Below are 22389 nucleotides of genomic sequence, written 5' to 3'. Positions count from 1 at the left end.
GTCCCTACAAACACTTGAGGACAGCATTGTCCTTCGTGCAACCCTAGCTTTCCTTGCAGAAACGTGGGGAAAGCTTCCTTTTAACTCCCTTCCAGTCTCTGTATGAGCTTGGCTTGGTTTATCCAGCCGTCTATAGAGGCCTCAGGCCTCTTCTTGGCTTTGGTGGTGTCATGTCTTATTTACTCAAATTTTGAGAAATTGAAGTCCAAGTGCTCTTTTTTACATTAATTCTATCATTTGCTAGGAACCCCCCCGCCCCACCACGTCTCAGCCACTTTTCTTAATTTTATCAGCTCTGGTCCATTCTCCGTGGCTCGACTCGGCATCTCTCTTTTGCTCTTGTTCCCATCTTCTGCATCCAGAGGTTGTCAAGGCGACTCCTGTCACTTCCCCAAGTGCTCAACATGCTTAGACTTCACATGGGCACAGGATGCAGCAGGCTAGCCCTCCGCCCGATTTACCCGGGAGTCATGGGTTTACACATCTGTCCTCCTCCCCCAGATTCTGAGCCCCTGGGGCCAAGGACAGTTAGCCTTTGGTAGAGGAAAGTAAATGTAGCAACAGGTGTCAAGGAGACTTTATATGTTGTCTGGCCCTAGAACCTCAGAGCCTTTCTGGAAAGAGGCCAGCTCATACAGAGAATGGAGGGAGCTAAAAGGAAGCTTTCCCCAACGTCTGCTAGGAAAGCTAGGGTTGCCTGAAGGACAATGCTGTCCTCAAGTGTTTGTAGGGACATATGACCTAAATGCCTACCTGCCCACCTGAGCTCCTCAGGTGATCTGCCCCAAGTGGCCTGCCCTGGCTGCACCTGCCCACCAGGGTGGGTGGGCATCTAACCCAAGCTTGGGCTAACTCATGACATCTCAGGGATTTTGGAATTGGGTCATGGGGACTTTGCATAGTTCCTGTTGGCACTTGAACTGGTAGGTCAGGGTGACCATTTTCTGCTATGTACATAGGGAAGAGAAAGACAAATATCAGAGAGGGAGAGAAAGAATTGAAGCAGATGAGAAAGTCAGAGGGAATTGGAGACAGGAGATTATTAGGACCCTGAGAAGAGGAAAAGGAAGACAAATCCTTGGGCCAGTTTCCTTCACTGGCCCACCAGCTTCCTGCCCTTCACCCTAAGATAGTCCCATGAATCCTTATAATAAACTCCCTGTTTTACTTAAGGCAGTCAAGTAGCTTTCTGTTCTTTGCAACTAAATGATTTCTACCTAAGACATTCACGATTTTCTTGATAACTTGACCTCATTTACTAATGTGTACAGTTTTTTTTTTAATTTTTAAAAAGGAAAATCTAATGAAAAAAGATGCTAATTTTGCCTATTTATTCCTTCTGCAGCAGAGATTTCTAGTTACCTACCCAATATCCATTTTCCTCTTTTCATAACAGAATCCCTATATTTTGGAGGTAGCAATATGCCCAACTAAAATGCTACATATCCCAAGCTATCTTGCAGCTATCAGTGGCTATAGGAGCTAAAAGTGGAAACCGTTGGGTGGGCCTCCAGGAAAGCCCCTTACAGGGGGCTGACTCGACTGACAGGTGATTTTCTTCCTTCCTTCCTCCTAGGATCTTCCTGTCTGGAACATGGGCATGATAGCTGGAGCTGCAGCAGCCATTTTGTGAATAAGATGGGGTCACACTTTCAGAGAGGTGGAAGGAGCCTGGGTCCCTGATGAAATCAAGGACCACCCTAAGCAGTCAGCAAATGGTTCCCTCTGGCCTACCTGGGCCTACCAACTCTATCTCAGGTATAGGTTGGGGAACCTCAGTCCCAGCTCCTTCATTCTGACCTGTATCCAGGTGCTATCTTTCCTCTCGGATTCACTCACATGACCCCAGAAGCATCCCTTTTCATCCTGTTGAGTCCACTCTTGTGGCTGCCACTCCCCTCCCTGACTGCCTCGGGTCTCCATCCCTGGTCTACATGACAGCCCATCCTTCCTGCCTAGCGCATCCACCCCAGGTTGGGGGTGACACCACCCAGCTGCCTGTACTGAGAGCCAGGACTGCACCCACAAATCCAGTTCTTAAGGCTATTAGGCAAGGCCCTGGTCCTGAAGCACACATTCGGGACCCCAAAGCTGATCCTAACCCAGGGCTTCCTAGCTCTGGTAAAAGACTGTGCAGCTTCCCAGATGCCCAGGCCAGATGCCTGGGAGAAAGCTCCTCTCTCACCACCCTCCACCTCCCACCACACCATTCAAAGGAGCACCCTATCCAGGAGACTCCAACTGCTAATCAGTCCTGAAAGGTATTACTTCTCTCCGTCCCACTGCCACTTCCTGGTCAGGCTGCCGCCCTCTCTCTCCTGGATTGTCGTAACTGCCCCTCCCTGAAATCCCTCCCTGCAACCTTAACTTGCCTCCAGCCCAAGCTCCACTCTGCAGTCCACGTGGCTTTTGCAGAACGTAAATCTCATCGTCTCCCTTCTCTGCTTAGCACCTTCCAAAGCCTCCCTGTTGCCTCTAGAAGCTCACTGGCTACTTGGGCCTTGTCTCCTGGTTAAGTGTCAAGCTCTGTCCATCCTGAGTGCCTTTCTCCCTCCCACCATCCTCAAGAAGCCTTCCCTGACCTCTGGACCAGGTGGAATTTCCATCCTGCTTGGTCCCAAGACCCCTGTACGCCCCCTGCCAAGCCCCTCAGTTCTTGGTTGAAAGCTCTCATTGTCAGATGCCTCCCCTGCTGGGCACTCGCTCCTTAAGGGGGCCCACGCTGCAGGCTGCGCTCTGTGCCCACCATCTGGCTGAGTCCCTGGCCCAGGGTGGGCTTCGGGAGCTCTTTGTTGAGTGATAGAGGGCACAGGCCAGGGCCTGGATCCAGCAGAGAGGGCTGAGAAATTCCAACAACTTCGGGTCCCTCAGCTGCGACCTTGTGTGCCTCCATCCATCCGAGACAGCAGCCCAGCCTGGGCTCAAGCGATCTGGCTGGTGAGGAAGGCAGCACGGGAATCGGGGCTGGGAGGTCCCCCCACTGGCTGCTAATGGCCAGGCTGCCACACACTGGAGGGATGGTGCTTCCTCCTGTTCCTGAAGGAAACCCAGGACCCTCCCTCCTCCTTCACCAGAAGTCAGAACCATCCCTGAAGGGCACCGGATGAGAACTTGGAGTGGTCTCGGGTGATAAATCCAAAGGATCATGCAACGTTAAACCCAACGTATGTGAAACAGACTCCCTGGACAGGGATGTCCCAGGGTAGCGGTTCTCCAACTTGAACGAGCGTCAGGATCTCCTGGAGGGCTTGTTAAAAAACAGACTGTGGGGCTTACCTGGTGGCGCAGTGGTTAAGAATCCGCCAGCCAACGCAGGGGACACGGGTTCAAACCCTGGCCCGGGAAGATCCCCCATGCCACGGAGCAGCTAAGCCCGTGCGCCACAACTACTGAGTCTGCGTGCCACAACTACTGAAGCCTGTGTGCCTAGAGCCCGTGCTCTGCAACAAGAGAAGCCACCACAATGAGAAGCCCACGCACTGCAGCGAAGAGTAGCCCCCGCTCACCGCAACTAGAGAAAGCCCATGCGCAGCAACAAAGAACCAATGCAGCCAAAAATAAAAACAAACAAATAATTAATTAAAAAACAAACAAACAAAAAACAGACTGTGGGCTTCACCCCTAGAGTTTCTGATTGGCCGATAGGTTTGGGACGGGCCCGAGAATCTGCATTTCTAACATGCTCCCAGGGGATGCTGATACTGCCAGTCAGGGGCTCACACTTTGAGTGCCCCATCCTACTGGGACCTAGAGCAGCCAGCCTGGAGCTTCTGCCACCCCTCAGAGGCAGAGGAGGGACCCCTGGCTGGCACTGCCAAGCTGGACGGCCGTGAACAGATGCCCAGGAAAGTGACACCACCTCGTCCACCCCAGAGGAGGGCTGCTTAGCACCCCTGGGTGCTCACCCCACACCCACATCCTGACGCACCCAGAGCCCGGGCTCCATTTAGCTGCCTTTGCAATCCCTTCCGAAAACCCTTGAAAAGAGGGAGAAAGATTTTAAAGTCCTTACTCTGCACTACGGAAGAAACATTAAGGGATGATGTAGCCTTAAACCCTTTATATGCAAATGTACTCATTTGAATAACTGCCAATTTATATGCCTCATCAAATTAGGTATTCAGATTCTAGCCTGTGTATGTACAGTTGTTCCTCTTCCTGGTTCGGGCTTAAATAGTCACATGAAGGATGAGCTGCCGGCTTCTCTTCTGGGCCCCTGTCTCCATAGAACTGAAAGGAATAATTAAGGGTTAGTTTTTTGGAGTGCGAATTGTCCCGTTGATGGTTGGGCTGGCCCTCTTTTTCCTCTTTTCTGTCATAGTACTACACCATCTCCTTCTGTGTGGGGCTCCTGAAAGTATGTATTTTTTTCAATCCCCCTGGGTTTCATCACACCCCCGGAGGGTGCTGGGGCGTAAAGTGGGACCCACGTTTTGCAGGTGGGGAAACCGAGACTTGAGGTTACACAGCCTGCAAACTGGGACTCAAGCCTGGGGTTTTGGATTCAAAACTCAAGCCTCTCTGTTCCGTCATGTTGGTCCCGTGCGTGTGCATTTTCTCTTTTTTTAGCCCCAGGAGGTCAAAATTGGTGATAATTTAAAGCTCTTTTATTCTTTTCAAAGAGTTCTCTAAAAAACAGCAAAGCCCTTTCACTCAGTTTCTTTCTGATGACCCCTGAGGGGCACGTGGAGACAGCTGTTCTTCACCCAGTTACACAGCTGAGGAAACAGGCCTGAAGTTATAGGGCAGGTTAGAATCAGAGCAGCAACTGAGATCAGGTCACGCTCTCCCCCTGTGAGGTGAGGCCAGCTTATAAGATGACTGTTAGCACCTCTCCCAACCCTGATTCAATGACCCTGCATTGGCAGCTTGACCAACTGGAGACTGACCGTGGTGGGAGTATTTACACCTCGGGAATCAGCAAACACTACAAATCAGGGCATCAGGCCAACCTAACTCCAGATTTATCTCTCACAGAGAAGTTGTCCAGGAGAGACAGCAGCCTCATTTTCCAGACTGTCTTGGATGTTCATGGCTACATCCTTGGCATCCCACTCTCATCTCTTGAGGCAGGCCAGACACTGCACAGTGGACTCCCCAGAGAGGCGACCAAGTACCCTCGGCTCCCTTCATCAGAGGGACCATTCACCTGCCTCTGGGCATCCTTCCAGCTCTTTTCAGTTCCTGTGGGATCTGAAAGTTCCCAGAAGACAGCCAAGGAGCTGCCTCTGTTCTAGAATTATACACCACCCATATGCTACATCACCATATCTTTTTGACCTCTGGGACCCTGAACCCCATGAGTTAGGGCATTCGGCACCTGTCTATTCCTCCGTGTCTCACTAGCTCAGGACCCTTTGTAGGTAATGAATCCTTCATCCCTGGAGATGTACAAGGTGAGGCTGGACGGACATGTGGCCAAGTTGCTGCAGGGTTAAATTCAAGCATCATGCAGAAGGTAAGGCCAGATGTCTCAACCTGAGAAGCCATGATTGTCTTCTTTGGGCTTGACTCTTGACCTTACCAGACCTTTCAAAGCTGCTGCCCTCTCCTGCGGGGTTAAATGCCTGGGCCTCTTCTCTCCCAGCTTGCCCTGCCCATCACAACCCAGGACCAGTGTGAGCTAGCTGGGTACCACTGTGGAGGCTCTCGCCTGAACTCAGAATCTAGACAGCAAACAGGGCCACTGAAATCTCAGATTTCCTGTTGGCATTCCCAGCGGTCTCCCCTCTGGAGCAGTATGCTGGCTTGAGAAGGCTGCTGTTGACTGGCTGGCACGGCCTCATCAGCCTCAGGGACACAGGCAGGCCAGTCATGCAAGGAGCATCAGGCTGGGAGGGGCTGGGAGATGCGGGTTCTGAAAACCCCTCTTCCTTTTTTTCTAGGTGTAGGTGTTCTCATCCCTGGGTTGTAAATATCAGGAAAGGACTTGGGGTAGTTAATAATGTTAATCCCTCCCTTTTTCTGAGTCCTGTGGTCCATTTCAGCTCCAACCCTCCCAGTGTCAACATTGTTGGGGGTTATTTTGTCAGCTAATACAGAGGACTCCTCCAGCAAAAGAGACACAGATAATGACTTTTTGATGGAGGTGGGAGGAAACCTTTGGTGCATTGGGAATTTATTTGCTTATGACTTACACCCCTCCTGCTTCCTGAAAGTGTTCAAGGCAGTTTACAATTTTAAAACATATAATGAGGTAGCCAAAAGTAAAACCAAAAAGAGGTTTCCAGAGCCATTTAGAGAATTGGGAGGAAGAACTCTTCAGGAGCCTGGAATAAGATCTGATTTACCTCTGAGCCTCCTGGCAGCCAAAGCAAAATGAAGTAACCAAAGAAAGGTAATGGGTAATTGGGGGATCCTTGTAAAGGGAAACCTGATCCTTTCCTGGAGGTGGGGCCAGACTTGATGCCTTGGGGATGGGGCTCACCGCCTCACCTTTTACTCGGTCTTCATCCAGGTAATGCCAGCTCTCCCCAGCTAATCTCCACTAAAGCCCAGAAATTAGTCATGCCTGCTGTGTTTTCAGACTGGCTTCATAAATAAACATGGGCGCCTAGGAGGAATTCCCCAAAGAAAGTTAAGAAATCAGAGTCGTGTTTATACTAAGGAGCAGGGCATGCAAATACAGCAGCTGCTTCTATCTGTAAATAGGAGAAGAGAGGGATTTGGTGGCTGTTTGCGATGATCAAGTGTGGTCTAGACCAAAATAGTCAAGTGTATTTGGGCTGGGAATTAGGTACAGATAAACATGAGGTAACTCGCTTTATGCAATGACTTTGCCTGGAAACATCTCCGGCAAACTGGTCCCTTGTAGGTTATCATTCTACATGCGCTCAGACAGGCATCCATTAAAGAACTCTTTGGGCTAATCTTTTGTTGAGGTTTAAAAATGTCTACCTCCTTTATCCATTTGGTACAGGTGACTTTCTAATGGATGCTCTGATTGAAGAGGGAATCTACCTGTGAAGCAGGAGTCCATCCGCTTCCTCGTGCCTGGATGCTGTGAGATGCCTGGGCACCCTTCCCCTCTTCCGGCCCACGTTCCATCTTGCTCCATCTGTTGAATAAATCAGCTTTTAGTTTACACTGGCCGAGTCAGGAAAGGGACACCGTATGATTTGGGAGGATCTGTGCTGCTCTCAAGGTGAAGGTGGGCCTGCCGACTGTGAGTGCAGCCCCGGAAGAGACAACAGAGCCCAGAGCACCCACAGAAGCTCTGCCCCAGGGCATTTGCTGAGGCCTCAACACAGGTGGATAAGGCAAGAAACCTGCTGCCAATGGAAGGGCTCAGATGAGCAGAGCAGTAACTTCCAGAACAATTTTCAAAAGCCTGAGCTGAGCGTACGGAGCCTTTCTTCAGGGCCCTGAGTATGTCTGCAGCCTCGTCTACCCCCATTCCTTGGAGAACATCTCACTCGTGTGTGGCAAACTGTGAGGTTCCCCAGATGTGTCCAACATTGTTCAGGGAGCTCTCTTCCTAGGGTGCCTCTCCTTTCTTCCTCTAGTGGTTCTCAGTGGAGGCAATTTTGCTTCCCGGGGGACATTCGGTAACGTCTGGAGACATTTGTGGTTGTCCCCACTTGGTGGGGAGGTGTGCTGCTGGCATCCAGATGGAAGAGGCCGAGGATGCCGCCGAACACCTGCAGTGCACAGGACAGCCTGCAGCGGAGATGTATCCAGCCCAGTGGTCGACAGTGCCCAGGCTGAGGATTTCTAGGTATCTGGGACTTGCCCTCCAAAACTCAGCAAGAAGCAGCACCTGCTCAACAAAGGCTGCTTTGACCCCTCCCAGCTGTGCTGGGAGCCCCTAGCCGGGTTCCCGGGCCAGCAGAGAGTTGGGCCATGGGGCTGTGATGAAGGACCACAGGAATGAATATGGGCATTCGTGTATTCTTCCTTTTCTGCCCTGCCCTTTCTTTCCCCTGCCCGAGTTGGCTCCTGGCTAGCAGGCGTGTGTGACTCTTTGCCAAGAGGGCTTCGTTTGGTCCATTCCAGCCTCAGTTTCCCCACCTGTAATAGAAGGAGCACAGACCCTTCTAGGGCTGACCTCGTTCTGACCTGAGCTCCCACTCCTCCAAGGAGAAAGCCGCCCACTTCGTCATGGGCCTCAGCGTCAACAGATGAAGTGCAGAAAGAAACCGAGATTAACTCCACTCCAGAAAAACCGTGGGAGCCAGAAAACCTTGTTAGAAAATGCCTACTAAATGGAATGCCTGCTAGAAATGACAGTCACAGTTTAATTAATTCCCAGAGAAGAGCCTTCTCTTCGGGGCTTTGGATTTGTACCCTTGCAGCTGCTTCTCCTTTCTTGTCACCAGAATCCCTCCGAGCTGGCTGATTTGCCCCAGACCGTTCCTCCTGAGTAAGAGCAGGAGCCGGGTAGGGGCTGCCCGAGGCATAAGCCTGGGAATCAGGTGATCCAGGGACCAGGATGGCCCTCACTGCCATGTGACCTTGGACAAGTCTCCTTACCAATCTGGGCCTCAGTTAATCCATCTGTCCAATGGGGATGATAATGCTTAGACTACCTCACACAGTTATTAGAAAATCGATGGGAAAGGGGAGAACAAGACAAAGGATGCAACTAATATGTCTGGGATCCTATTATATACCAGGACCTTTACATACATCATGGCACTACCTTTTGTGCTGATTACTGAGGCTCAGAGATGCTGACGAATGCTCATGGTTCCGTGGTGGTGGAACTGGGATGTGAGCCCAAGTTTGCCCAACGCCGAGGACCACGTTCTCCCTTCCATGCTGCACTGTCTCCATTGCATGTGCTGCCTGTGAAATGTGGGATTCCTGTCCACATGCAAACCTTTCCCAGAATCGCCATCCCAGCACACATTTACCCTTCATTAAGACTAAAGTGTGTGGCACTGAGGCTACCCTGGAGGAGGAGAGGAAAGAGAAAGCGGTGAGAGCTGGAGGAGGTGGGATTTGAGCCGGGCTTTGGAGGGTGAGGCAGAGAGGAACAAGGAGGACGTCACAGGCAGGGAGGAGGACAAAACCAAAGGCTTGGAAGCTGGGATGGGCGTGGGGGATGCAGGTGGTAGTGAGAAGAATGTCTGACTAGAGCAGGGCTCACATGGGGGATGATGGAGAAAGGGTTGGGGAGATGGGTGCATTGGGGGGATAGGCCATCTTCTCTGTCCTCAATCCATGAGATGAAGCTCTCAGATTCCTCATTCACACTCTGGGGTCAATGACAGACTAATAAAAAGAAAAATTCAAAAGTAGAGCCTTGGAGATAATGAGGATTTTAATTGGGATCAGTGCTTCAGGCTGAAAGAAGGAGGCCTTAATGGTGGGATTCCAGGCAGCAGCTGGCAAGTCCAGTTGGAGCTGGGATGCTGTCACACCACAGGGATGCAGCCAGCCCTTGCTCCTCCTTCCGACCCACCTTCCCATTCAATTCACCTCACTGGTACCTCCCCTATAGCAGGCCTTTTGGTAGGCGCTTTACACACTGTATCGCATTTAATGCTCTAAGCAGCCCAGAGCTAATGGCAAGTTACCCATCCCACTCTCAGGCTTCCCAAGGTTTGTTCAACCCCTTTTGCAGGTGTGGCAATTGAGGGCTAGATTGTTGAAGTTACTTGTGTGAGGTCTCACAGCTCTTAGTGGCAGGGCTGACACTAGTTTTCAGGTCCACTCGACTGTCTGGTGCGCTTTTGCTGATAACTCTTGGCTTGGTGGAAAGAACAAAGGGGAGGTCCATGCCCCCCTTCACCAAATCTCAGTTTTGGGTCTCAGTTGGTCAGAGTCACCATGAATGCTCATTGCCCTGGAGAGCAAGAAAATTGACCAAAAAGTCAATTTCCAGCTAATAGCAGGTTCTCACTTTAAGGACCACATTTTAAAAAAAAGAAGTATTAACCATTTCATATGGAGATCGTTCTAAAATATCATTCTTTCCTGCTCTAGTACTTAGGGGACCCAATGTGTTAGTCTATAGTAAAGGGGGTACCTGGAGCGTGAAGGCCTTTGTAGTTTTTTGACCTTGGCCTGCTTGGGTGGGCAAAAATCCATGACTCACCTGCCTGATTCATTCCCATTTTCTAGGAAATGAGAAGGTGGCTAAGTAAATAAGTAAATAAATAATTAGAGGAGGTGAAGTGATGAAAATTGTACCTATCTTGAAGACCCCTGGCTAACTTGGATGTGTTGGATTACCTGGAAGCAACCTCTGAACAGTCCTCAAAATGCTAGTTGGTGAAATCGCACATCATTTGCCCATAAAACCAAACAGTTGGGGGCTGTTTATGCTTTTTGTTCAGTTTGCAGTCAGTTGAGAAATGCCTCCCAACCCCCTTCCCGAGTCCTACCCCTGTTGATTTCCAAGCTGCCCAGCAAACACCCCTCTTGCCTGATGCACCCACAGCCTCTCCCTTTGGGTGCAGCATTGGAGGGGCTCTCAGGAGAGGTGTAGCTCCCCCAGCTAGGAACAGGCCCACGGCCCAAGCTGAGCCAGGCCACCACCCCTCCTGGGGCTTTGCTGCAGGAGCAAGTTAGAAGGCAGGGAAGGTCCAGGAGCATCCCTGCCCACAGTTCCTGCAGCCTGAGACCCAGGACACACTGGTTTGGCTTTCATTCTATTTCCCAGACTGGTTCCCCTTCTGTGAGCTTCCTGCCATCCCACCAGCAAGGGCCCTGCCTCTCCAAGTGGTCCAGGGCTCTTCTGTGGTTTGCAACTAATGTTTCTGAGCCAAATGTTGCCATGTCCTCCCTTGCCACCGGCTGTCCTGGCACCTTCTCGCCCTCCCATCAGCGTGCTGCCCTCCAGAAGCCCTCCCCTCCTGATCTGTTACTACTAATGGGCCATGGGATGGACAAGCCCTCAACTAGCTCATTAGAGGCACGTGCAAAGTAAAAGTCCATGGGACCCAAACAGGGCGTGGAATCAGCTACACAATCCATCAGTACATATTTATCAGCTCCTAACGTGTGCCAAGATCAGTGCCAGCCTCTGGGGGGGTGGGGTTTGGGCAGGGCTGCCAGGTGTGTAAGCCCCTGCTGGGCAGCGCCTACCACCAGCAGCAGAGGGAGACTCTGCGGCTTCCCTGTGTCAGTATCCACTGCCCTGGCCCCGGGAGCTCCCCACTAAGACGACTGAGGTTTAGATCAGTAGTTCCCGCAGGGCCCTTTGATCTGGAGCCTACGTGCAATTTACAGGAAATTTTAATAGCCTTTTATCTTTACAACAGGAAGCTGGGTTACGACCAAGGGTCCCTCACGTGCGGATGCCAGGCTGGTTTGGAACATAAGCCCCATCTAGAAGGAGAAACACATTGGACTGCAGATCCAGAGCTCTGGGAGTCGGCCTCAGGCCTCACACACGCAGTTTATGTGTTTCTCTATTTAATAGGCAGTTTGGGAACCCCTTCTCTGTGCCAGGTCAGGTGCTGAACACTTTGAACGATCCTCACAACGTCCTCAACAGCAGGTTCCCTCCTGGGAGGCAAGGACAAGGCACTCAACCCAGGCCCCAGGTCTGAGTTAAGCTTCTCCTGCCTTGAAGCTCTGCTTCGCCCGAAAGATGCCCAGCTCCCTTTTGGCTCTGCAATTCTATGACCAGTTTGTTCAGTGTGCCCCACCCACCACACTGGCCCCCCACGCCACTCCCAAAACACTGTTCAGAGCTAAGGTCGGCATAAAGCAAAAAGCGTATTTTGTCCTTTATCCTGCCTCCCGTCTTCCCCAGTTCCATTTTCAATGCCCAACAGGAAATGGGCCTGGGTCTTGCTGCACTGTGGCATTGGGAATGGGGGCTCTGTCCTCCTGGCATGGGCGGGGATGGGCTGGGAGGAGGAGAAGGAGAAAGCTGAGAAGGGAGGCTTTGTAGGGGCCATGGTGGACCCAAAGGGATGACCGCCAGTAGCAGAGTGCTGGGCTCACAGCCCATTTCTGCACGAAGGGGTGGGGTGGGGAGGTGTCCTTCCCTGCGCTCAAGTCTGCACTGTCCTTAGACGTGGGAAACAGGCCCAGGGCCTCCCCTGGCCATGATCCACCCCAGGGGCAAGGAGGCCACAGGGCAGAGGGGGCTATGCTCACTTCATGCTAGTGGCCCTCTCCTTCCAGGCCACATTTTGGAACCGGGGACCCTACAATTCCCTGACCAAATGGTCCTGACTGTGCTTCTGGGGCCTGAGAAGTTTTTTTCTGGGGTCTGTCTTCCCCGAGGTCTGACCACACTACCAATGTGTGCAACCCTGGGCCCAAGGGGTGGCTTGGGGGGCGGCTATTCGGGAAGAGGGGGGTAGATGGCAGGCAGAGTGATCACAGGCGTGGCTGCGAGGCCTATCAGGTGTGGGGTGCAGCCGGGCTGACACGAGATGGGGGTGAGGCTGTCTTTCCTATTCTTGCTCTGGGCACTGCAAACGTTAGGGGTCTCCAGTCCTGATACAAAGGACGGGGCATGACAGAAGATGCCTTCGTGCCCACGCTGATTATCAACGTACTGATTGTTTACTATTTTTATCAATTCATATTACCAGACTTTTGAAATACTCCAGCTTAAAGTAGAATTTTTAATAAAATAGCTTTTAGAGATCAGGGACTCACTCAGACATTGACTAAGGGCCTCCTAAGGGCTGGTCCTGCGGGGTGCTGGCCACGCACGCAGAGCTTGGAGCTGCTTGGGGAGGTGGCAGTATGCAGGGAAGGGCGTGAGTGATCGGACGCTACTTAAAGGGAAGTGCAGACTTGTAAACAGAGATCTCAATGCCCGTGGTCGGAAGGCTTCCCTAAGGGAGGGAGATAAGTTGACAGATGGGTAACCGAGGCCCAGAGATGCTAAGTGTTACTAAGCTCAGAGTGGCTGTCATGATTAGATGCCAGTTTTCCCATCTCTGAGCTCAGTGGGCTTGGGGCCACCCTTCATTGCCTAGTTTTCATGTTTGTGCAAGGACGCCACACACCAGCCTGTCTGCACACAAAGCTCACAATTTACGCCCATCATTAGATTTTGACCGTGCATGCACGTACACACACACACACACACACACACACCCCTGCCTCCAGTCTGAGTGTGGATGACAAGCCCGAATAGCAAAGAGACGCTGGGTGCTGCCTGCGAAGCATTCGGAAGAAAAGGAGGCCCACCGGCCGCTTACCAGGCGTCCTCAGTGCAGCTTTGAAATCTGAGGCTGGGCTCCCCGCCCTGCCCGCCTGCGGTTTTCCTCCACGGGCCTCCCTGGGGAAGCAGGCCCTGCCGTGAGCTGGATTTGATCAAAGCCTCCACAAACCCGAGCTGAAGCCGCAACTCTCGGCATTATTAAAGCGTTTAATAACTTTCCACGACTCCTCCCTCACCGAGACCCTGAAAGGCCGCCTGTTCCTCCTCCATTCTCCCTCTGCCTTTTCATGTGAGGGGGAGGGGGCCAGGGGGAGGGGGGGTTGGATCTGATTTCCCTCACCGAGTTCATAACCATAATCACCATGTTCATAATTTCCATGTTCTGGAAAGCTCCTTACAGTATAACAAATGCCCTAATTACCGTGTTTGCGGCCCTTAATGTCATTTTAAACACGCCTCTCCATTTCAGTCACCCCACAACGTGGCAGAGAAGCTGCTGGGAGGGCTTCCTGTGTGCAGAGCGGGTCTCCGGCCTGCCTAGATCCCGAGGTTTCAATCTTATCTGGCAGGCAGAGTAATTTGAAATTTAATCATCTTTCCCCCCAAGCGAGAATGCCTTATTATTGCTTTTTTAGACAAAAGAACAGGCCCAGGAATCAATCTCCAAAATTGGGGGGGGGGGAGGTAGGGGGCGGGGGTGCATCAGGCTGTGGATCCATGGCTGCCTCATTAGGGGTCTCCGTTCTTGGGACGATCATTGTGACTGTTTCCAGCTGGAGCCAGCAGGCATAGGCAGGCCAGGATGCTGGTGGGCAGGCCCTGGCAGGATCCTTCTGTCTGAGAACTCTCCCCTCCACCAGTCTATCCTGGGCTCAGAATTCCACAGGGAAGTTTTTTTTTTTCTCCCTTGTTGAAAGGTAATCACCTCGGAGAGATGGTCCAGCATGCCCAGATTAGCCAGCAGGATCTAAGGGATGCCACCTGGTACCCAGGTTTCCCAACCAGTCACTGAAGGTGCTTTAGCAGCAGCCTGCCACCAAGTGAGAGAAATAAGGATGTAGGACCTTTTGGGTAAAACCAGATTCTGTCTGTGGATCGTGGAAGAGAAAGAAGTTTTGAATGTATAGATCCAGAAGCTAGTCTAAGGAAAATTCTGCCTGTCATCAGCTGTGTACACTTCGAAGTAGAGAATCTGGTTCTCATCACGTCTGGCCAAGACGGAAGTTCTTTCCCGTCTGGAATATACTTGATAATCCTGCGTATACAATTACGAATGCACGATACATTGACAGCTCACCTGTGCAGGAAATTGGATAGGGGTTTCCCCAGATTTGACAACAGTCTGAAAATTTAAATGACCTACCAACAATGAGTTATGAAACTAGAAGAAATTTCTCTAAGTGATCAGTAATAAAAAATCCAGTTGACAGGGGCTTCCCTGGTGGCACAGTGGTTGGGAATCTGCCTGCCAATGCAGGGGACAAGGGTTCGAGCCCTGGTCTGGGAAGATCCCACCTGCCGCGGAGCAACTGGGCCCGTGAGCCACAACTACTGAGCCTGCGCGTCTGGAGCCTGTGCTCCGCAACAAGAGAGGCCACGATAGTGGGAGGCCCGCGCACTGCGATGAAGAGTGGCCCCCGTTTGCCGCAACTAGAGAAAGCCCTCGCACAGAAACGAAGACCCAACACAGCCATAAATAAATAAATAAATTTTTAAAAAGTGAAATTCTAAAAAAAAAAAAAATCCAGTTGACAATATCAAAGGGAAGACAGAATTGTCCTTTTATTCTCCCTGTAGAAAGTAACACAACTGTTGACATGTGAAGAGGGGATTGAAGAGTCTGGAGGAAAAAATATCTTTAAGGCATATCAGGCAGTTAACTATGAAATATTGTGGGGTTTTCCCCCTGAATTTTGTCATGTTTGCATTTGTCAGCTTTCTAAATGTGATCTGTGATTTGTTGTGATTTCTCATTCTAAGTAATTCTCACTCTGATACCTAATTTTGTATTTGGAATCTGACATTCTTTTTCTTAACACCTAATCGAACTGGGTCCTGCCTGAGCAGAGCAGCTGGGACCTGCTAGCAGATTGAGTGTGGGTGCAAGAGAAGGGTGGCCAACGCTGACTTTGGGATCGTATCTTTCCAATGTTCAGGTAGTACAAAAAAAAAAAAAAATCCCCTTACTTTATGGAATCATGGGAATAACTGAGTTTTCAAATGCCCTTACTTGGCAAAGCAAGCAGCCTGCCCCCTTATGCTAACTGCCCGTTACATTTACATTTGGAATGCCACTGGTCTGTGAAACGTCACGTCAAAGCTGGGCAGTGCAGTGACTGAGTAGGACTCCCCAGGAATGAGTCCTGCAGAAGTGCCCTTGGACTGGCGGGCTGGAGAAAGAGCTGGCTCTGAGACGCAGACTCAGCTGGGTCAGCTGAGCCATGGAGGGGCCCAGAACTTAGAGCTGGGACAGAGTAAGGACTTTTCCCCAAGGGCTGGCCCTGCCTGCCTCTGGGGTCCCATCCCTCATGACCCCCAGACTGATGTCTTCCCCAGCAGCCCCGACCCCCACTTTCCTACCTCTCCCCTCCAGGCTCCAAGCTGGTTGTGGTTCAATCACTCCACGGTTTTTGCTGCTCACGTTGTGTCTCCCTGTTGCCCAATTGGCTTTCGTGGCTTCTCAGCATCTTTGCACGTACTCAAAGTGGTCCCCTGCTCACCGCCGGTCTCCTTGCCCCCCCAGGTCTCGTCCTGGCTGATGCTGATACACGGCACCACCTGGACCGGGCCACTTGCGTCCTGTGCGCACTGACAGAGGCAACCGTGTGGCAAAGGCATGAGAAACCCCCTGCAACAGCAAGCCACATTCGTGAAACCTGGGGAATCATCAGTTATACCCGTTACACCTGTAACCTGCCTCGGCTAATCAAGCTCGCTTTAATTGTTACTACAAGAACCTGTATGTCCTCCAAGCTGCACGTAGCCTAAACAAGATGTTTGCCCAAGTTAGTTTTTTTAGGAACTTGGAGTCAGCTGTGTCCGGTTTGAGAGCAAGCCAGTTAAGACTGGGTGGGACCACCGACCCTCCAACTGGGTATGCGCCAGTGTCCGCTTGGTGACCTTTTGACGTCAGAGGACCAAAAACTCCACCCTCAGATCGTGCTCACCATCATCTTCTGAACACGCATCCGGTGAAGAAGCCTGCAGCTCAGTTACACCTGCACTGAACTACGATTACCTCACCTTTTTCTTATTTCCAGTCACCTTTCCCAGCGATCCCCACATTCCCCACGCCTAAGACCGACCACCCTGCTCCTTCGTCCCATACATACCCCTTGCCTGGGGGAAGGTGGGTCTGAGATTTGCTCTTCTGTCTTCTTGCTTTTCTGTCTTTTCAAGAAACCCTTCCTCTCCTCATATCTCAGTGGTTCAGCATTCAGCTGGCTGCTCGTAGGGCAAACGAACTTGGTTTAGTCATACTCTGAACCCCTTCCTCCACCCAACAAGAGAATTTACCATAGATGACCTTGGAAGACAAAGTCAGCCTGTTTAAAATCATCCTTAGTTGCTCTTAACTTTTTCTGCCTCTCAGGCATGTGGGTACCTGCCCAAAGATGCCTGCTGACCTTTACTGGCGCCACCCCCTAGATGAACCTGGAACAATGACACTGCCAGTGTGGTGGTGATACGCTGCAGGTCCCTTGGCACGCTCCTTTGACCTCAGCAAAGCCAGCCCTCCATCTTCAGACCCTCCCTGTGTGGGAGAAAGCGAACTAGAATTCAGGATTAAATGGGATGGCAGACATTTCCACGGTGCTTATTTCTGTGTCAGGCTATTCTGAGCCCTGGAAATAGCCTCCTTAACCCTCCCAACAACCCTGATGATCCCCAATTTAGAGCGGGAACACCAAGAACAGCTCCCACTTGCTGGAAGTAGTCTTTGTGCCAGTCTCGGCACTGGCTTTTCACCCAAGATAATGTAGAGTGTGCGACCACAGTGCAGATGTACAAGAAATGCTGTGCTCCTCTCTCTCTCCCTGTCTTCTTAAATCTGGGTCTGAAGCCTGTCATCCCAGGGTGGGTGGAAATTCTACAGCAGTTATTCTTGTTATCTACCTTTCCCTCACCCTACTAGGGAGCTTTGGGTTCCTGGAGCTTTCGTGGTGCCCAGAACTGAAGCAGGGCCTGTGGTGGCTAGGCCATGGCGGGTGTCCCCAAATTCTGCACCAGGTGAGCTCCTTTAGCCCTGGGCGTCCAAACACATTCTGCCTCCAGGGCACAAAGGCAAGCTTTCCTACATGAGGGATGCCCTGGGAGGAGGGGTGGGCGCAGGCCGGTGCCCCAGGGATGCAGTAAAGGGGCGAGTCCAGGGGGCACTGGGACCTGGTGCTAAACGGGTGCAGGAAGCAATTCCCCTGAACTTCCAGACTGTGACTGCATCTCCCTACTACATTCTCTTTGAAGTTAAAAAAAGCAGAGTTTTGATGAGTCTTAACTCAGAGCTGGGTTGGTGGCAGCGATCCTACTCCCAAATTAAATGGAAAGCCCAAGGGAACAGGGTAAAGAGCTGGGGTCCGCATGGCTGAGGAGAGGCTGCCTGCCTTCATTGTGCCACAGCTAGCCTCTGCCAGAATGTTTGTGGGGAATGAGACACCTGTTTTAATTTGGAGATAAAGCCAGAAGGGATACAGCAATGTTAGGAGGAGGCTGGGCAAGACTACTTCAGGGGGCCATGGAAACTCCTGGGCCCCTCCCCAATATCAGATGATTGCAGGAAGTCAGATTGTCTGAAGGTAAAAAGCATTCCATATAAGAGTGAGCGGCTACAAGCTCAGGTAGGACCTGAGCAGTGAGGACCGTTTGAGACCTGGAATTTTACGTCATCTGGGTGAAAATCTTCTTTAACCAGAAGAGAAAGAACCACAGAGGGAAAGGGTCTTGCCCAAGGTCACAGGGCACTTTAATGCCAGGGCCTGCCTGTGTCCCCTGAGGATCTCTAATGGGGGGAACATGTTGAAAACTAAAACGATGTGGGTGCTGCTGGAGAGTCAGGAAGTGAGGGGAGGATGCAGGGAGGGGGCTTTGAACTCAAGGGGACAGAGGGAAGGCAGAGAGGCCGGAAAAGCAGAGACAAGGCCATCACCTCGGAGATGCCTGTCATATTGGCTCTGTGCCCTCAAGAGGAGGCTGAGGTCTGAGAAACCCTGGGGAGACCGTGGAGTGAGTCAGTTCGGTGGCTGGAAGGGGACATTTTCAGTCAGTCAAAGGCAGACACTGGTGGGCCCTGAGTTAAGAAGCTCAGGCCTCTCCCCCCGCCTCACAGAGGAGGACATTGGGGTCCTCGGTGGGGAGAGGCAGATGCAGGTTGGAAGCCAGGCCTTTGCCAGGGTTTCTGGAGGCCGGCAGGAGGTGTGGGACCTCCCTGCTTGCTTCCTTCCGGGAAGTGACCGGCACTTTCTTTTCCCACCTCAGGGCCCTTTCCTTTTCTCCTTCTTGCCCCTAGTGGGGAGGGGTCCTGGGTAAGGCAGAGTGAAGTGAAGACAGACGCTTCATCAGACACAAAGCATCCAAGCAATGTTGCAGCAAAGGTGTGGGTAGCCAGGGCCTTCCCCGAAACAAATCTCGGCTGAACTGCGGGGACAACTGCCCAGAGCCAGGAAGGCTGTTGTCACCACTCAGGGACCCATCGGAGAGGGTGGGAAAGGCGGGGGAGGGGAAACAAGGTGGGGGAGGGGAAGAGACCTGTCTCAGGGATGGGCAAAGGGCTATGGATGGCCAGAAGCCGACCTGCCATGAGGGGGAGCTCAGCAGGTGACCGAGAACAGCTCCAGTCATCAGGAAGAGATGACCAGTAACCAAGGGCACCTGGTGACTTAGCTGCCTCATGGAAGCTCTCATTACACACAGGCATATCCAGTTGGATTACAGAAAATATAGGTGACCACAGATTAATCTATATCACATACTTCTGTGATATCTATCATCATATAGAATACCTATATGATGTCGGGGTAGGGAAAAATTCCTTAAGGTACAAAATCACAATCCACAAAAAAAAAACGTTGACTAATCTAGTTACAAATAACTGTCTTCAGTATGGCCAACAAAACAAAGATTTTTAAAAAAAATAATAAAACACCGAAACACAAAGAAAAGACAAGCCATTGACTTAAGACATTGAGAAATTATCTTTTCTATGTGGAAAATTTCAAATATCCCTCACAGTTGCAAGAATACTTATGTCCCAGCACCTAGATTAAGGAAGGGCAAACTATGGCTCACAGGCCAAATCCAGCCTGTCTCCTGTTTTTTTGTATGGACTCCAAGCTAAGAGTGATTTTTATGCTTTTAAAATGGCTGAAGAAAAAGAACAAAAGAATGGTGTTTTGTGACCCGTGAAAATTCAGATTGTCAAGTCCCTAAATAAAACTATGGGAGACAGTCCCATTCATTTACAAATTGTCTATGGCTGCTTTCATGATACAACTGCAGAGCTGAGAAGTTACAAAAGAGACCATACCTGGGTTGTGGGAAAATATTTACTCTTACCCTTTAAGAAAGTTTGACCTCTTGGATTATACAACTAATATTTTACTGCATGTACTTTATTACATATCCACCCAGCTATGAAAAATTTGCAAACCAGATACTAGCAAAAATTAATATGCAAAATAAGTTGAGAAGGAGTGTCTGTACTTCCTTTGAGACAGCCTCAAAGGGATGTGAAAAGGCCAAAGATAAGGTGAATTGCCACTTTCCCCACTCCGTCTGGGCTCCGTGTGTGTTTGGAATTGTCCACAGTATTATCACTGCTGATGTTTTTTCCTGGTAATGGACTGGACCAGTCAGATGTTGCAAACGTGAAGAGTTTCCACGGTGTGTAATTGTGTATTTGAAAGATTATTTGATTCTATGGACTTCACGCTCCAAGGAGGCAGAGTCCACGCCACAGTGTTACGTGTCTGCAGCCTAGCACAGCAGTGAGCCATATCTGACCTCCATCGGTATTTGTCACATGAAGGAATGACAGTTCTCTGAGATGGGAGATGTGTCACCAACCCCTGCTGGCCAAGGCGCTACCCTTGCTTGCCTGTGATGGGCGTCTCTGGCCCACCGTCACCCGGAACCAGGGGTGGCCTCACCCCAGGAACGACAGGAGGGAGGGAAAGTGCCAGTTTAATTAGCTCTTCATCCTGGTGGGAGCCGAAGGGGGTGATGCAGGATGTTCCCTAAACTTGAGGCACCATCAGATGGGTAAGGGTGCCGCCATCCTCACAAGTCACCATAACGCCAGGAAGAGAGGGAAGCGCGCCCTCCGGCATGGAGCACAGAGCACGTTCTGTGCAGGTGTTAGCTACACCATTCTGGCTTTCTAGGTAGCTCCTGAAGACAAGCTTCAAAATAGCTCCATAAAAGGCAATTGCAAACAGGTATCTCAAAAACGCATAATATGGTCTACTATTTCTGAGTAACATCTTTAAAAAAGAATAGAAGAGCAGTCAGTGTGGGGTAGTGAAAAAGATCAGAAAAACGGTGTAATTGGGTAATTCATGAGAGATTGGCAAGACATCCAGGCTCCAGATGCCGATTCCTCTGCTGTCTCTGAAACAGTGTGTGCTGTTCCCTGATTGCAAAGATGCCTACCCCAGGCGCCGAAAATTAACCGGGCATTCCCTTGGAGGGGCCGTATTGGCTACACCTATTGTTTATTTGTTTTGTTTTGTTTTTTATTTTGGCAAGCTGGAAAGGCTGAGGTGTGCTCTGCCCATGAGTCTAATAGTCATTAATACGGGAAAGGAGCACCCACTGGGCATCTACTTACTGTGCCCCACCCTGTGACAAGTTTATTCATTTATTCATTTGTTCAGGAATCTCATGGTCATGGTCATGGTCCTGTGCTGCAGGGGCTGCTGAACTGGAGGAACTTTTGATTGGCCAAGCATCATAATTCCACTCTCCTTGCCAAGGCCTGGTTTAAGAATGATCACGGAACTCAATTTGGTTTGGTGAGACTTGCAAGCATGTCCTTTGAGCTTCCAGGAAACATTTCTTAAAAATGGATATACGGGTTCTCTTTTAGGATGGTGAAAATGTTTTTGAACTTGATACCGGACAACACTGAAAGTACTAAATGCCACTGACTTGTACAATTCAAAATGGTTAATTCTGTTATGTGAATTTCGCAAGAAGAAAAAACAAAAAATGGATGCCAAGGAGGAGGCTTTGCCTTCCTGGCCTTTTCTTTTCTTTTCTTTTCTTTTTTTAAGACACCAATTGTACTTGAACATTTGTTACCTTTTTTTTTTTTAAATTTATTTATTTATTTTTGGCTGTGTTGGGTCTTCGTTTCTGTGCGAGGGCTTTCTCCAGTTGCGGCAAGCGGGGGCCACTCTTCATCGCGGTGCGCGGGCCTCTCACTATCGCGGCCTCTCTTGTTGCAGAGCACAGGCTCCAGACGCGCAGGCTCAGTAATTGTGGCTCACGGGCCCAGTTGCTCCGTGGCATGTGGGATCTTCTCAGACCAGGGCTCGAACCCGTGTCCCCTGCATTAGCAGGCAGATTCCCAACCACTGTGCCACCAGGGAAGCCCCTGGCCTTTTCTTAATGCCATGTAAGGATGCCAGCCTGGAGCCTCTGCAGCTGTCTTGTGACCATGAGGGCACCGGTCTGTAGACAAACGTCAGTATGCTGAGGACAGCAGAGAAGAAAGGTGGAAAGAATTAGCCTTGATTACACAGGAGCTGTGAATTAACCAACCCTGGGATAGTCCGGTCTTTGGATACGTTATGTAGGATGTTTAAATACCTGGTTTGTTGAAGCTGTTTGGAGGCCAATTTTATGTTACTGGAACCACGACTGTACATGGTTCGGGTCTGTTTCCACCAGTCCAAGAGGGAAGGGCTCTCATCTCTACTCAGCACCTACTCCTACTGCCCTACAGTTGTGTCTAATGCAGAGACACGATGTTGTTGAATAAATGGGTGTTTTATCTAAATTATTTCACTGAATTTTTACAACTTGGGAGACAGACAGAACCACCTGATTTTAAAGCGAGAAAGCTGAGTCTCGGAGATTTAGTAACTTGCCTCAAGTCACAGAGGAAAAAACCCAAGTCTGTTTGACTGCAGTGCCCCTCCCTGTTCCAGTGTGCCCCGCGGCCTTCAAGTGCCAGTCTGTGGACAAAACAGGGCTGCAGTGTGTGCCTGAGAAACTTATTATGTGGTTAGATAAAAGATTTAGCTTTGTGAATACAAGTGCAAATGGTCACACAGCTTCCATTTGTGTGGTCTGGTGGCAATTACAGCATT

The 22389-nt window shown here is 50.6% G+C and overlaps 1 long non-coding RNA gene across 1 annotated transcript in view; it reads left to right on the top strand.

Moving 5' to 3' along the window:
- Positions 1-22389, top strand: part of LOC309624858 — a 78375-nt gene that overhangs the window by 7996 nt on the left and 47990 nt on the right. Inside the window, exon 2 of the long non-coding RNA XR_014242172.1 lies at positions 1577-17559. This is a non-coding gene — a long non-coding RNA (uncharacterized lncRNA). The remainder of the gene's footprint in view (positions 1-1576; positions 17560-22389) is intronic.

The sequence above is a fragment of the Balaenoptera borealis genome (assembly GCF_965194805.1).
Source record: "Balaenoptera borealis genome assembly, chromosome: 3".
NCBI classification, from domain to species: domain Eukaryota; kingdom Metazoa; phylum Chordata; class Mammalia; order Artiodactyla; family Balaenopteridae; genus Balaenoptera; species Balaenoptera borealis.
Note: the sequence above shows the minus strand (reverse complement) of the source record. Positions and strands in the feature narration are given on the sequence as shown.